The sequence below is a fragment of the Sapajus apella genome, unplaced genomic scaffold (assembly GCF_009761245.1).
Source record: "Sapajus apella isolate SASKATOON/1434 unplaced genomic scaffold, GSC_monkey_1.0 scaffold45, whole genome shotgun sequence".
Lineage (NCBI taxonomy): Eukaryota > Metazoa > Chordata > Mammalia > Primates > Cebidae > Sapajus > Sapajus apella.
The window spans coordinates 20,370,277-20,386,160 of record NW_022436985.1 but is presented as its reverse complement, the minus strand read 5'-3'; positions in this window follow the sequence as shown (position 1 = coordinate 20,386,160).

Sequence of the window (15,884 nt, the reverse complement as noted above, 5' to 3'; positions counted from 1 at the left end):
ATGCCTAACCCATTCTACTGCTCCTAAAGGATGTATCTGCCTCTAGGGAATAAGCAGTTCTGATCCTATGGGGGTAAGTTTGTGAGATAGGAAGCATTCCATCTCCACATGGGTCTGTAGTATGTGTCTATTCCTTGGCTATTGGATACTGTACTGTAGTTTTGGGGGCCAAAATACTATGTTATGGCTGTTGATTCAACTTATAGTACAACTTCATATGAAACTGGGATCTTCAGGGGTTGATAGAAAGAGGGGGAACATCTTTCTAACGGAGGTGCAAAAGGCACTAGGTCTCTGGGTAAAGAGCCAAAATGGGAAAACTGGCATGGACGGCGGCTGAGGTCAGATAGCTCCATCTGTGCTCGAGCTTCTCATGTTTCTTGGCTCATCTGGGACTTACTATCTGAACCGTCTACTGGGTGATCTCTCATTTTCTTGGTGCTTTTTATGTCTCGGGAAGTGATTATCCAGGTGCTCAAGGGGACGAAGGTTTGCTTGCTTGTCCAGCCCAGTACATGTGGACTCTGCAGAGTGGTTCGATTTCTATTGTTGGCCTACTGGGGGTGAACCCCTCTCATCCTGGGAAGATGGTGCTGCTGATTCGGGATGTCTTTGGTGCTTTAACTTTCCTTTGCCAGATCATGGCTCATGCTTTCCAGGAATAGGGTAAGTGCACCTAACAGCAGTAACTTAAGCATATCCTAAGAGTAACAGAGTGTGGCAGATGCACCTGAATGTTCAGAGCTATAGAATCCAGGGGTGGCCAACTTGGGGATTTGTTCTTGTCTGTGAGAAACATCAGAGCCCCTGGCCTATGGAACATGGGCTATATGGGGGTATTTGAGGCCCTGAGTTTTGGGTTAAATGAAAGTTGCCAGGTGGAAGCCCTTAATGGGAGGATGCTACATGAAAGTGCTACATAAACTGCATGTTGTTGACAAGTGGTTGTGGCTTTCTTGCTCAGCTCGCTACCACTGGGCTGTGTTAACTTGTCCAGCCTCCTGCCCCTGGACTACAGGAAGGTGGATCTCTTTCCCAGCTCACCATCACTGGACTGACTGTAAGGCAGTTCTGTCCAGCCTGCTGCTGCTTACTCCCTGTAAGCCCCCAGTGTAACCATGTCTTGTTGGCTGGTTCTGGGTCTCTTAGGCCACTTGAACATGGTATTTTCCCTATCAAACATGTTAATAGAGGTTCAGTACAATGCAAAGGCCACATCTTGGTGGCCGAAATGGAAGCCCGGAAACCTCAGGAAAAGACAGTACTCAGACATAAATGGGCCAATGGGCTGACAGAATCTTTGGCCTGTGTGGACTGATGCTGGGTGTATGGAAACTTGTGATCAGATATGTGTTATGACAGACTGTCAGTTTCGGGTGGGTTTTAAGTCTGGACTCTCAAAGTAGACCCTAGGATGAGAATGTGAGGGATAAAGACATACAGCCAAGTAAAAGTCCACGTAAAAATCTTTAAGTTGGTAGAGAAGGGTGAGGGTCAAGAGGTGAGCAAAAGTGATACTAAGCATAGTCCCATGTGTGGTAACTCTAGTTCATCATGGCTGAAGAACCCTGGAGCCAGAACAGCTCATACCTCACATGTAAGTGGCAAGGGAGCAGACGTACTTACACCCCCTCTCCCTGTCAGTGGATAAAGTCTCTCACCAGGGGGATATACCCCAGGCTCATGGAATTGTTTTTGGGCTGGCTTCCAAAGATATGAAACTGCTAGCTGTTGGCAGTAAAATCACCAGGAGCTATTGTCCCCGAGATGGGAGGGACCTCCAGAGGTGTTGGGAGAACATAGGCAGCCTCTCTGGGGGGTCTTGAAGCCTAGAGTTTGAAGGGAGAGAAACCCTAGTCTGTTCCTTCCAAATGCTAAGAAATCAAACCAGTTCTCAAAATGAGGTGCCATGGTGGTCATAAGTTTTAAAGTTCTGGGATACATCTGCAGAACATGCAAGTTTGTTACATAGGTACACATGTGCCATGATGGTTTGCTGCACCCATCAACCCATCAACCACAGTAGGTATTTCTCCTAATGCCATCCCTCCCTAGTCCCCCACCCTCGACAGACTCCAGTGTGTGTGATGTTCCTAAGACAGTCCTGAGCAAAAACAACAAAGTTGGAGGCATCAAGCTACCTGACTTCAAACTACTGCAAGGCTACAAATTTTGGTATTGTTATCAAAACACACATAGACCAATGAAACAGAAGGCCTCAGAAATAATACAACACAACTACAAACCCTCTGATGTTGGACAAACCTGACAAAAGCAATGGGAAAGGAATCCCTATTGAATGGTGTTGGGAAAACTGGCTAGCCACATGCAGAGAACAAACTGGACCCCTTCCTTACACATCATACAAAAATTATCTCAAGATTAAAGGCTGTCATGAATTTAAAGTGAGACCAAGCAATGTGGTTTCAGTGTGAACTTCCCAGAACCTGAGTCATGTAAAACAAATGAAGAAAACATTCTCAGGAAAAATTAGTGGAAAAGGGGAGGCAGGACAGGGGTTTGTAAGAAGCCAAGGCTGTGATCTCTAGCAAAACTCACACAATCTATAGGCTCTGCAGACTCCTAGGATCCCTCAAGGCAGCACACGACTGCAGGTTACACCTCGGCTGTGTCTCTTCATACTGACAGCCATTTGTTAGTAACTGACCTGGTTTGGAAGGTCTGCCATGGGTGTGATTCTAGCTGCATATGTGTGTGCAGGCAAACGGGCCTAAGGATCGAAGGGCGGTGCTGCAAAACAGCCGCAGGTGCTGCTGTTTGAAGTCACACGGAAGCTAGGGCTGAGAAGGGAAATGGTAAAAAGGATTCAGAAAATGTGGGCATGGCTTAAACATGGTTGAGCAGTAACGCCATACTTAGGAAGAAAAGAACAGTAGTAGGTGGCAGGTAGAGCACTCTTCCCTTTTTAACAGTTCAATAGTTTCTAGAACAGGTGGTTTCTAGTCACAAGGATGAGTTCTTCAGTGGTAATTCTGATATTTTGGTGCACCTGTCATCTAAACAGTATAAACCATACCCAATGTGTAGCCTTTTATCCCTCATCCCTTCCCTCGGGTCCCCAAAGTCCATTATTCTTACACTCTGCAACATGCCTGCCTGTCCTCAGAACATCCCACAGCTTACAGGCTTATCTTTGGGCTTTATTCCAAGAACAAGACAACTTTCAAAATGGCCTTGTGTGAATGTTTGCTCTTGTTCCAAGGCCCAACTGGCATCTCAGAAGATAGTGATAAGGGAATTGGAGTTAGAATGAATGTTTGCAAATAGCCTATCCCTGGTTTTCCTTCTCAAGTGATAAAAATCCTTAGCACCAGTCATGTAATGATTGGCAACCTTTGGCTACCTGGCCTGTCTGTACAGGGGTCCTGTGCTGCATTCGTAGTCACTTAAACTCCTAGGTACAAATTCAGGACAGTTCTTTTCAAATCAGTGGATCTTCTGTGGAAATGGAATGGAATTCTGGAGATCCTACTGAAGACACTCCTGTGCTTGACCTCCATTTCATGTTAGAACACACCTTGACTAGCATGTTAAATCAATCACATGTTTCTGTAACTGTCAGAGGATGGATGGATATTTCGGGAAGCAGATCCTCAGATGGAGGTGAGCCTCAGGAAGCTAACTAGGGTTCCATACTTGTGAGAAATGGAACGTAAGTGAACGTAAAGGAAGAAGTTGAGCTGTGATGCCTTCTAGAAAGAAGCTTCAGCCTATTCTGGGGGCAGTTCTGAAGCTCAGGTCCTTTTAGAGCTATCCTGCATTGTAATGAGGGGTCTGGGGCTTTAATCTCTGAGCATTGCGTGCAAGCCACACAGGAAAAGGTGTGACTTCTGGTGAGCCAAGCCCAGGAGGGGCTGACTGCTGACATCTGCCTGCCTGGGAAAGTGCAGTAGCTGGGAGAACAAACCTTTCATTCCTGAAAGGTGTATGTACACAGAGGCACATGGCAAAAAACACGCTGAACATATAGACCTAACATGAGCCTCAAAAGCAGCAATAAGGAAGTACATTTTCCTGCTTTCTGTGGTCAGGAAGAGGCTGTCCTAATCAGAAACTGTTTTTGAAGTCAAGTCAACCTCATCTTAGTTCTGGAATGTTTGTACCTTCTGGAGCTACAGGGTTTCAGTGTTTTGACTTGGAAGTGGAATGAGAATTGTCAGGAGGAAACCCCATGACTGGATCACCACTATCTGAGGGAGGTGGCTTGAGGGCTCAGCTGGGTCATGCAGGCAAGGGTGATGGATTGGTATAGACGCTCCTTCCTGTTGCTGAACACTGCTTTCCTTCCACTACCTCCTAATAGGAACACTGGTCTCGATCGTTACCTTGGCAGTCATCTCGTAAGCATAAGCTGTATCTATAAAGACCAGGTATTATCAAAAATCTCAAACACAATTCAGAAGGTCAGGAAGCTATTACCACCTGTGTGACTTCCATAGCAATGACTAGTGTTAAAGCAAATAACTAAGTCTTAAATATAAGCAACACATACCAAACTGGAGATTAGAGTGGTGTCATGGTTAATACCAGCCCCCATGTTGGCATCACCAGTTAGAATTACCTGGTTCCAGGGAAGCCTGGTTCCTGTGGGCTTCCAATTCAAAGGGGCAGATCTGAGTTCTAACCTCACTGCTCAGTCTGGGTTCCTCCAGCCACTTACATTTTGGGTGCTTGCAGAACCATCTCTTAAGGATGACTTTGGGAGAGCCATGGATGGGTAACTATTCCCAGGAAAAACGTGAGGTCATCTGGGTCAACAGAACAAAATCTCATATAGAACATGAGAAGACTAGAACAGAACAATATAACTTAATTCGAGCAATTATGAGACGGTAACTTGGCACATAGTAAAATAATTGGGAGGGGTTGGGGTAACTTCTGGAAGGGAGGATCCATATGCCTCAGACAACACATCAGCATGGAATGTAAATAGCTAACACTCAACAGCCATGTTGTGGCAAGTCAGGATTGGTATTAGACTCCTGGCACGGATGGTCGTCTCTATTCTGAATGGAGTACCCTTGGGCATGTCCATAGGGATATACGAGCTGACTTTCACATTTGAACTTAATCCTGTGCTTAAGTTTTAACCCCAAACTCTTAGACTTCTGGCTTGTGTTGCAGTATAGATGCAAAGGTGGGGTTAGATGCTCAAGAACTTGGGGGTGGGAAAGTTCTGTGAGGGGAATTCGAGCTGGAAGAGTCCGGAAAGATTAGACTGTGATGCAGGCCTGACTCTGAAGGAAAGATGTTGGGCAGGAAGCAGCTGAGACTGAGGTGTGTGACACTATTTTGGTGTCAGATACCAGAGCCCAAATTGCCCATCAGAAGTCCCAAGTGCCCTAAACAGGGCTGCTTGAGCATCCTAGCTGCACTCAAGTATGGGATGAAGCAGCACATGGGAAGAATGACATTCTAATGAAGTTGGCTCCTGTGCTGTACAGCTCTACTTCTCTACACAGGTCCACAGAAGGGTGACTCTGTGTCCCTTAGGCCTCTTCGAGGAAACTCAAGGATGCAAGTGGGTTGAAATGCAGCTCCTGTGTCTAGATTGACCTAGGTTGCAGTGAATAATAACCTCCCTCCACACCCACTATCTAAATTTTCTTAGCCCTCAGCTATGACCTTGGCTGAGGGCTAGTTATTAGCTGGTAGTAGGATAAAAATCTTCATACTATGGGGCCTGAACCACTAGTAAACCCTGTCTTTTTGAGGTCGGTTGTTAAATGAGTTAGTGGGTAAAGGGAGTACTGGGAGATGCCCAAGTAGATCACCTGGGTTTCATTCATACTCTGATGTGTCAGTGTGCAAACCACCTTCTGTTAACTCACAAGAATAATTCAGTGACCGATAGGAAATGATAAAGTGTGACTACACTTCATTTCTGCACCCATGTAGTCTTCCAACGGGGGATACAGTACCACAGCTGCCTCTAACACACACTGCCTCGTAAAGGATGGCATTCCAAAATGTCAACACGTTTACTTGGAGTCCATGCTTCTGTTCCCCGATGGCTGTGCCACCATTGTGAGACTCCCTACTTCTAAATGGTTTTGTGATATGATCAGCAGACCTGTGATCTGGGGCCCACCTATCTTTCTATGACCTCCATTCAGTGGTAACATACTTTCCCGTATGGGACTCCATACCTGTGGATGAAGTATAGGAGTCTCCAGAGTGGGAGGGAGGTAGCTGAGACTTCACAAGCAGGAGACAAACCCGTATCAAGATGTGATCTATTCCCGTGAACATAAAATGCTGGCTTTCTAGAATGGAAGGGGCTGACTGTAGTCAGCTTGCTACCATGTAGTGAGTTGGTCTCCTGACACTGATACCTTAGATTCCATGTCTGTCTGACAAGTGGGGCATTTAGAGGAAATGGTAAGCAGAATTTCTCTAGGAAATAGCAGTTTGTGTTGGGTACACAGGTTATTTTCAGTATCTGCTACCATGTCTACTATATGCATTTGCCCATTAGATGTGGAAAAAGTCTGGCTGATAACCAGTGGCAGAGCTATTTTGCCTGTTGACCAAAGAGACAAAGTGTCTGGCTTGTGGGTCTTAAAATGTAATATACCAATCCGTAAGCCTTGAGCATCCAGATGTCCTGTCTCACACTTCTGATTTTTCCAGTCTTTTTATCCAGAGCTCTGACCAGAGAGCCCAAGCAGTGGTCACTGCCCAGGCATCAATAGGTGTTATAATCTTGAGTTGCTGCTTTTGCCACCAAATGTGATTCTTGGTGGAACATTTGGATTTGTCAGTTACTCTCCCCTACATGGCCTGAGGGATATCTTTATGGCTGCCACAGCCAGAGTACAGCCAAGATGCTTTAAACATTGTCTTCATCTAGCACTTGAGAGAAAAATGGATCTTTTTCCTGATCCCAACAGTTTCAGTGATGCCAGAGGCTTTTAAATGCTTATGGAGCCCAGGCTTGTGGCTCAGGAAGATACCTGCTGTTGGTGTCTGACCCCTTTGGATTAACATTGGGAGATAATTTGAAAATGAAGATACTCTTGAAGTAAAATTGGTGGTCTTATTGGCAAAGTTAAAGGAAACAAGCTGCCCCTTGGGTATTGCAGGATGTGGTCAGAAATGCCAAGGCCTGCTGGCAGACCTCATGCTGAGAATCAGGTAATGAGGCAGAGCAACAGCTGTCATTTTTCGGTGCATGGGGTGTTGGCAGGAAACCTGTAGAGTGGTACACCCTTAACTGAAGACCAGTTGGATAAAGTGTGGTGACAGGAACCTCATTCTTTGCCTTCAGGATGGGATAGAGATCTATAGCAACAAGTTACATCCAATGCCTGATAGCCTTTTACAGGACTCAGTATTAAGTTCCTAATAGGTTAACATTCCAAGGTGAAGTGCTCGTGAGAGGTGTGCACACAGAGGACACAGCATGCCTGCCTCCCTAGACCCTTGGTCAGTTGCTGATATGTGTCCAGAGTGAGGAACTGCTATGTCACTGGAGGAAAGAACCTAAATTGTAGGCAGATGGCACCAACCTCCATCATGCAGAATCACATCAGCTACAGTGGGCTGTAGGGTGCCCACAGGGGAGCGTCCAGTGAGCTGCCTCTGGTGTTGGGTTCAAGAACAATGCAGTCTACTATGAAAAACCTGCATTTTAAATGAACCAACTCTTTGAGAGTGAGAAAGTATATCATGACACTTCAGCCTCCTCTGAGGGAGATGACTTTGGATTGTAGTATGAGGTTTGAGTTCACAGGACATCGCTGTTAACTGACTCTGCAATGCCTCCTCTGCCTTAGATATGAGTGGTCCTGCTCTTCCTTCCTGTCAGTAAGAGATGGGCTGGACTGTGGGTTGGGGGAGAATGAGACCAGTCCCACAGGAGAGCTATAAGGGCAGACACGCTGAGACTGAGTTCAGTGCTTTGGCTAGGAGGGGGCAGCACTCAATCACAGAACTGTGTTCCCTGAGAAACCTCCATCAGTTGGAGCCTGGGCTGGGCAGCAAAGGGGGCTTTTGGGGATCAAGAATCAGTGGTGACTATGATGGTCTTAAGAGGGACACCTGAGGTGTACAGCCCTGGATAATTCCAACTTTGGTGAAGAATGGGTTAACATAAAAGGAAAATGGGTCTCCAAGCAGATGACATAGAGCAGAATGAGTAGGAAGTACACAGTGAACAGAAAAAGGGGGTAAAGCAGGACAAAGTGCCAGAGAAAAGCCAGTGAACTTGATATGTGAATGGTGTACACCTTGGATTGGATTGCCGCTGTAGTGGATTGCATGTATTTCAAGGTACTTATTCCAGAATCAAGAAAAATTTCTTATACGTAAACTGAATTGAAGGAATGGTGTAAAGCTTTGGTGTCCACGCTTTCAAAATCAGTGTGGCTTGTAGTGTGGAGCTTTCCTTGCAACAGTTTTCTTGGGCCTGTCAAACCTCATGCTCACCTCTTAACATGAGGATGAGTGACAAGGCACAGCAAATTAAACAGTGAACACGAGACTTGTGCCTGGTAGAACAGATGACTGCTGCTCATTCAGATCTGTCGTCCTTGCATGCAGCTGAACTTGCTGGCCTGCACCCACAGGGTTCTGTGAGTGCATTTCTTACTGTCATCGTGACCCTTGGATAAAAAATTTGATTCATTTGTTAGATGTGCAGCTGGTGACTTCAGATAGGAAGGATTATCACCATGGAAGCTTCTGGTTTACAATAATGAGAGAGGAGGGACCTCAGGAGGTGTTTGGTAGAATGGACAGCCACTGGAAGGTGCCGGAAACCTGCAGGGAAAAATGTTTCTTCCAAACACTGAAATCAGGGAGACAGTCAACCCTGGAAGTGCCATGAGTTGTCACAAATGATGAAACCAAGTATGTGGTAATTGTAATGAACTCCTCAGGAAGACCAGAGTACTTAGAAATACCAATGTATATCTGAGAAACCAGTGAGGAGTTGGGGAGGCAGGACAGGGGTGAGAAGGTAGTAAGAAGTCAAGCAAGGCTGTAATCAGACAACATCCTTTTGCCCCCCACAGGAGCATAGAAGGTTACACCTTTTGGTGCTGGGCTTTCCTAGGTGAGGATGTCTGACAGCCATTTGTTTCCGGTTGTCCTGGTCTAGTGTGGGGTAAGATGTGGTAAAAATCTTGGGCACTTCTGGTTGTTGTACAAGAAAAATAGGTCCAGTAACTCCAGTGCTTGAACAACTGCAGGTGCTGCCCCTTAAAGACACAGGTGTCCAAGGTTGAGGATTACCGAGAAATGGTAAATAGGAATTTAAAAAGATAGGGGCATGGCCTCCATAGGGTTCATTATCATTGTTACAGAAAGAAAAGAATAGGTGAATAGGCAGCAGGACTCTCCTTGCCTCCAAGTGACACTTTTGTGTTACTTGCTTCTGTTTCTTAATGTAACTGCTTAAGGTTTTCAGGCTTGCCTTGGGGCTTTATCCAAAAACAAGTATTTCAAGATAGCCTTGTGGTATTGCTGCCTGTTTGCTTCTTCCCTGGCCCAGTAGGGAAGATAGTGATGTGGAAATTCCTAGGAGTTAAGTCTTCAGAAATACCCTGAATTTTTAGTTTCTTGATTAACCACCTCTCTCCTCCTGTGAGGTTGCCAGGAACATTTGGTGTGTGACTCCACATGACTGCAGAATGCTCCACAGCTCATCCATGAAGGTAGATAGGCCAGTTAATTTCCCCCTCCCCCCCAAGCATCTCTAAGCTCTCTTGTATCCCACCAGGTATTGGTTTGTGTTGCTGGTAATTCTTCATAGTTGAACTTGACAGCGTGGTAGAGTATGGCAGACACAGGTGTGACAAAAGCAGTCACCGTAATGCATCTGGGTGACATATGGCTTTGGCATAAGGAAGCCCTTCGGTTCCCGTTGCATCTTGAAGTGACTTCCAAGCATTTGAACATTGAGGAGTTTGGCCAAATAAGCCTGGAAATAAGAATCAGGGCAGACTCAAAATACCTCAAGTTAGTAGCTGTTACAAGTCTATCTATAATTCTTGGCTATAAGATGTTCTTGAATCATCAGTGTCTGTCCAGGCCCACAATTGAAGCTGAGAGGATGCCAACAAGGGCATTGTGGCATCGACTATAGCCAACTATCTGACACATAGCCTGAAACATCAAGTTGCAGGCAATTTGCATGAATCTCTAATCCCAGAAGCAGCTTTAAAGACACCAAATCTATTTTCTCCTACTCTTACATGGGAGTAGTCCCGTGAATCCCAATATGATCTGATTTTTGCATCCTGATCACCACTGTAAAGCCCATGCATGTGTGCAGTGTCATCAGGTGGAACAGCAATGCAGCACTTGTGTGTTCCAATAGCCAGTGGCTAGTCAGCTAAGAGGTATCCTGTCTGGCTTATTGAGGTGGTCTGGTACAGGGAAATGCTTCTAGAGCAATGGTACAATGCTACATACTATCATCATACATAGTCAATGTCAAATGCAGCTGATACACAATGTCACTGTACAGGATGAGAAATGCCCTTAAATATCCTCAGCCCTCAGTGTCTAATGGCTGAGTGCATCTCTGTGCTTTGCCCTTTCAGGGTATGATGGGTTTTCTTTGGAACCAGTGTAGATAGAACGAAGGAAAAGACCTAGCCAAGGGCTCTCCTTCTGTGGTTTCCTGTGTTTCTGCTTGAGCTATTGCTGTCAGCCCTTGTGGATAGTCCTGCCCCATTTTTTGACTATCGGGGACCCTTTTGTTATAGACTTGAAACTGTAGGTGTTGGCAAGGGATAAAATGCAATCGCTGGCCGAGTGCAGTGGCTCACACCTGTAATCCCAGCACTTTGGAAGCCTGAGGTGTGTGGATCATGAGGTCAAGAGATTGAGAACATCCTGGCCAAGTGGTAAAACCCCATCTCTACTAAAAATACAAAATTAGCTGGGCACAGTGGCACCTGACTGTTGTCCCAGCTGCTGAGGAAGCTGAGGCAGGAGAATTGCTTGATCCTGGGAGGTGGAGGTTGCAGTGATCTAAGATCATGCCACTGCACTTCAGGCTGGCCACAGAGCAAGACTCCATCAAAAAAAACCAACTTTTGGTGACTTTACCACTTAGATCATCTGTCTCTTGCTGCCCTCCCTTAATCTGGATATTTCTTCCAGATAAGGTATGGGCTCCTGGGCTAAGTCAACTTTGATTTGTGTTTGGTATAAAGCAGAGATTGGCATACTAGTCCATTTTCACACTGCTGATGGTCATACCTGAGATGCGATAATTTAGAAAAGGTTCAATTGACTCATGGTTCCACATGGCTGGGGAGGCCTTCCACCAATCATGATGGAAGACAAAGGAAGAGTGAAGGGACATCTTACAGGCAGCTGGCAAAGAAAAAGGGGTTTCTTTTTTATAGCCAAGCAAAAGGAGTTTCCCCTGATGAAATCATCAGATCTCATGAGACTCCCACAAAAGCAGTATGAGGGAAAGCATCCCATGATTTATCTCCCACTAGGTCCTTCCCACAACATGTGAGAATTACGGGACCTACAATTAAAGATGAAATTCGGGTGAGGACATTGCCAAACCATATTAATTAGGAACTAGGGACTGCAGAGCTGTATCAGAGGCAAATATCGAACCATGAAGGTTGACTGGAAGTATAAGGGCCTTGCTGGGTTCTAGGACCTTGAGCTGGGTTTACGGGGGAAAACTAGTGAATTCTTGGGTTGAGCTGGGTCCTAGGAGATCAAATGCCTACACAGGATTGGATATGGAGGAACTGATCAGAATAGACACCTGAGACAAGTGGCAGGAAAGCATTTCATCTCACAAAGTACATAACAAGGTAGGTAGGTAGCCTCACTTGTAAAGTGTGAAACGGGAGCTTTGGGTTGGCCAGTGGTAAGTTTTAAAGTCAACGTTGCTTGTATTAGGGTTCTCCAGAGGGATAGAACTAGTAGATACGTATATGTGAAAGGGAGTTTATTAAGGAGAATTGACTCACAGGATCACACGGTAAAGTCCCATGATAGGCTGTCTGCAAGTTGAACAAGGAAGTCAGTGGTGGTGGGTCAGTTTGAGTCTCAAAACCTCAAAAGTAGGGAAGCCGACAGTGCAGCCTTCAGTTTGTGGCCAAAGGCCCTAGTGCCTCTTAGAATTCCACAAGTAGTTTTGCCAGAGTACAAAAGCTGAAGAGCTTGGAGTCTGACATTTGAGGGCAGTAAGCATCCAGCACAGGAGGAAAGTGAAGGCCAGAGCAGAGTCAGCAAGTCTGCTCTTGTATTTTCTCCTGCCTGCCTTATTCTAGCCATGCTGCCAGCTGATTCGATGGTACCCATCCAGATTGAGGGTGGGTCTGCCTCTCCCGTCCACTGACTCAAATGTTAATCTCCTTTGGCAACACCCTCACAGACACACCCAGGGGCAATACTTTGCATTCTTCAATTAAATTGACACTAAGTATTACCCATCGCATTGCTCAAGAGTAAAGTCCCCTGTTTTTCTGCAATGAGCTTGCCTTAGACCCAGCTGCTGTGCCATGACAGGGATGCTGCTAGTCAATTACTCTTCACTTCCGGCATCTGCATGGAGCTTGGTTCCTGTGGCCACCACAGCTCTACCTAAGAAACCTAGGATTTAGCTGTAAATCCAATGGCACTCAAGAGGGTTTAGAACCCACTGAAGTCTGAAGCGGAGAATGGATCCTCATGTTACCAGTCTGGATCCCATGGGTTGAAGGTGATTTTCTCCTTACTCCTACCAGCTGCACTGAACACTGGGAAACTTAAAATACTTAAATGCCTGAATTGCATGAGTTGTAGGTTTCAACTCAGCAAGTCTTTGGTAAGGCTGATCAAATGGTCTTCTGTCTGGCTGAAAAACTTGTTGGAAATTCAGTGGAGTCACTTATTCCTGGACATATTGTAGAATCAGTTAATAGGGTTGCTCCTTTGGTATGAGCGTGGAAAAAGATACATTCGGGTACTTGAGTTTACCTACCTTTTCCTTGGATGCCTGAGAGGCTGTTGCTTATGTGATACACTCCTCTCATAAGTTGCTCAGATTAGAAAGTGGAGCCTTGTTTGACTAGGCATGCCAAGGCTGTGTAGCTACATTTTATAGTCCCCACAATTTTTAATCAGGAAGTCCATGTTGTGAGATCTCAAGGGACAATACCAAGCCAAAGCAGGACCTAAATGTTGAGACGGCAACTCCTTAGGTTGACCAAAACTCAGATGGCCTAGTGATCCTACACTGTCAGCATCTTATAGAAGGCATTTGTCAGGTACTTCAATATTGATTCTAGCATTGACAGCCAAATAGGCCTGACATCCTTACAGAGAAATAGATCATTCTCCATAGATCTGACCCCAGCTTAAGGTATGCCATGTCCCAACTCTTATCCCCTGACTACAGTGACTAGTTCAGGGATGGGGACATGCCACTGAAACACTGGAAGATATTTTTAGAACTGACATTTCCAGAAGGGCATTTGGAAGGGAAAACTGGAATAAGTATAAAGCAGTTTTCATAAAGGGAGTGCCTGAGGGTAGAAGAGACAAAGGGAAAAAAATCTGGTTCTTGATGCATCTGAGCCTGTTGAATTGGCCTCGCTTGGAGCCAATACTGTTAAGACTTTTAAGTTAGTGAGCTCATAAATTTCCCTTTTACTAGGCCAATGCAGTTGGGTGGGATTCTTGGTCATTTGTGAATGAAAGAATCCTAACACTTGCAGCACAGTGGAATATAACCAAGGATGTGGATATTAGAATAAACCAGGTTTTCTCTATCACTTGCAAGGTTAAAGCCCACCTGCTAGTGAACAAGCCTGGGGCGCCGGTGGCGGCGGCGGCGGCGGCGGCGGCGGCGGCAAAGCATAGATTGCTGTCTCTGGTAGCTTAGTCCCAGAAGGGTACCTGTCAGATACCAGCCAGAGCTCTCCTGTATGAGGTATCTGGGCCCCTATTGGGAGGTATCTCCCAGTCAGGATACATGGGGGTCAGGGAGCCATTGAGGCAGTCTCTTATTAGAGTTCAAAAGCTGTGCTTGAGAGATCTACTGCACTTTTCAGAGTTGCCAGGCAGGGACATTTAAGTGCTGAAGCTATATCAACTACCTCTTTTCCCAGGTGCTCTGTCCCAGGATGGTGAGGGCTTGATAAGTCCCTGATGGGCTGCTGCTGCTTTTTTTTTTTTTTTTTTGAGATGCCCTGCCCAACAAGTAAGGAGTCTAGCGACAGGCTGCCTGCAGAGGTTTTGCTGAGCTACTGTGGGCTCTGTCCTCAAACTTCCTGGCAACTTTGTTTGCGTTGTGTTAAAACTGCCTACTCGAGCCTCAGCAATGGCAGATACCCCTCCCCACACCAAGCTTGAAAGTCCCAGGTCAAGCTCAGACTGCTGTGCTGGCTGTGAGAATTTCAAGCCAGTGGATCTTAGCTTTACTGGTCTTTAGAGGTGGGACCCACCAAGCCAGATCACTTGGCTCTCTGACTTTAGCCCCCTTTCCAGAGTAGTGAACGGTTCTGTCTCGTTGGCTTTCCAGAGTCCACTGGGGTATGAAAAAATGGCTAAGGCTAGCTTGGTGTCCTCCCCAATGGCTGCCCATTTTTGTGATGGAAACCCCGGGCCCTGGTGTTGTAGGCACAGGAGGAAGTCTCCTGTTCTGCCAGTTGTGAAGACCATGGGAAAAGCACAGTATCTGGGCTGCAGTACAGGGGACAGTCCTTAACGGCTTCCCTTGGCTACAAGAGGGAGTTCCCCAGTCCTTTGTACTTCGCAGGTGAGGGAACGCCTCACCCTGCTTTGTCTTGCCCTCCTTGGGCGGTACCCACTGTCCAACCAGTCCCAGTGAGATGAACCAGATACCTCAGTTGGAAATGTGAAGATCACCCGCCTTCTGCATTGATCTCACTGGGAGTTGTGCGCCAGAGCTGTTCCTATTTGGCTATCTGCCGGCAATCCCACTCCCACTTTTACATACTGAGATAGGTGTCTGAGGGGTGAGCTCTAAGTTTTAGGTGAATGGATCTCTTTCAGGTCACATTGCTGAAGACCCTGGAAACTGCTATTGGCATGAGGGGAAATCTAAGCTATAGAAACCACAACTACAACATGGCACAGGTGATAGCACAGGTACTACAAGGTGATAGATGGCACAGGTAGGGTACAAAGAATGACCCAAGTGAAGGTAACATTCCAGACACAATTTCAAGCACAAACTTAACCCTTGGCTGAGATTTGTCTTTGGTTATTCAGAGTCCTATGGAGAGTTCTATTGTGTAGGATCTGGGTTTTATGCAGATGCGGTACTCACAAGCCAGGGCACACCCTCAGGCTGTGGTCCTGTGTAACTTATGAGTCAACAGTGAGGTGTAGAGACATGAGCTTAAAGGTTGAAGTTGGGCTCCTATTTCCGGGAACATGACTTGAGATGTTTTCCTCAATATCTTGTGAGAACTGAAGCATTGACAGGGTGACCTGTCCTATCTCCTAGCAGCCATTTTTCAGTTGAAACAGATAAAACACTACAATGGAGGAATTCTCTGCATTTGTGTCTGACAGATTGGAACCTAATGTGCTTCTAAGTGATTAAATAAAATTGAGGTTAGATAGTAATACTTGAGTGCCTATCAAACAGCTTACTATAGTTTTTACTTCTGTTAGCTTAAAAGCAGTCAGAAGTCTATTGTGACATAACTTGTGTTCCTTTAATGAGGCAGGTGAAAACTACCACAGGTCAGTGTGAGATACTTCCTGAACCCTGTCTGTCCACAAATTAGAAGTTGGTCATGCTGTTGCAGATCAATTTCCCTGTGTAGGATTTGGAGGGAGACAAAGGAGCGAAGCAGGCATGTGGTATGTTGGAATTGAACTTGCATTTGGCCCCATGGGAGCTCAGGGTGCAAAAGCACCGA